The 1,249-nt window shown below is 37.2% G+C and overlaps 1 non-coding gene across 1 annotated transcript; it reads right to left on the bottom strand.

Annotated features, from left to right (window-relative positions):
• Positions 1 to 805: 805 nt before the first annotated feature.
• LOC119803152 lies at positions 806 to 871 on the bottom strand. The gene has a single exon (XR_005283563.1). It is a non-coding gene; the product is annotated as a small nucleolar RNA SNORD109A (small nucleolar RNA).
• Between the last annotated feature and the right edge of the window lie 378 nt (positions 872 to 1,249).

Below are 1,249 nucleotides of genomic sequence, written 5' to 3'. Positions count from 1 at the left end.
TAATGGATCTGAATGAAGTGCTTGTTAAAAGCAGGAATTGGACACATATGCCAACTGTACAGACTGTGAATCTCTCAGCATGTTTATAAATTCAAACAATATAGAGAAGCTGAAGGTAATATTTATAGACAAGCTTTATAGCAAAGACTGTTTATAAATGAGACCATATAAAAACATCTTCTTGTATTTTAAGAAGAATTGATGATAGTAAGATATGGTTGGTTGTTGATCAGGTCCAAATCTGAAAACTGATGGACATTGTGCATATACCATAAGTTCACCATTTGTAAACATAATTGATCCACCTTCTAGGGATTTAATACATTCAGGAAAACATGTTGAAGAAGAATGAATCTCACAATAAGGAAAATTATCCCAAGTTTTTCCTAGGTTTGGAAAGGATCATGGGTCCACTAGGCCTCAAAATTTCTGAGTTATGGTGGACAGCAGGCCTCCCATTTTTTTCGTGCTCCTCTCACAATGTAGGACTGTCCAATTTATTAGAGGAAATCATGGAGAATCTGTGGGATAACTTCCCTGCTTCATTCACTTTTGGGCCTTTCATTCAAACATGCATGAGTCAATAACTTCAAAGCAATGTAACATGAATGATGCAGTACAGTGCTCTATAGAGGCAAAGTATTGAAGCAGACAAACAGAAAGATTTGACACACTACAAAATTGTTCTGTTTTCAATTTTTTAGGAGATCAAAGCCAGTGTGCACTTTGATATGTCTTCCTTCAAAATGGAAGAGTGCTAGCCATGTTCTGGAAATTTTATTGTTTTCAAAAAGGCCTCTTACCTAGACTTCAGATTGGCATTTGTATGAGTCAGTCAGCGTCTTCAGAGACTTCTTGTCATCATTGATCCAGAGAATTCAGCTCTTAACCCATGAGCATTCCAGGGACTTGGGATGAAAGTCATTAATAAGCTCTTTGGCTTTGAAATGTTACATCAAGGTTGTGCAGCAGGCTTGATTCTCAAGTTCTACAACAGAGGTGCAGAATAGGAAGAGCAGCAAGAAATTTGGTCTGGTGCTTTTGAGCACATTTGAGATGTACCATATCAATCATCTAGTGTGCCAAAGGTACTGATAACAGAGAAAGACATCATGGGTTTTAAGGGTTGATTTTTTCCCCTGAAATCTAGATTCCTTGACAAAACAAGGAAAAGCTTACCTCCCAAAATTATCTCACAAAACTGCATTCATTCAATCAGTCCTTAGACCATTGCCTCCAGCTATTTACT

Source organism: Arvicola amphibius, chromosome 12, assembly GCF_903992535.2.
Source record: "Arvicola amphibius chromosome 12, mArvAmp1.2, whole genome shotgun sequence".
Lineage (NCBI taxonomy): Eukaryota > Metazoa > Chordata > Mammalia > Rodentia > Cricetidae > Arvicola > Arvicola amphibius.
This window is presented reverse-complemented; position numbering and strand designations above follow the sequence as displayed.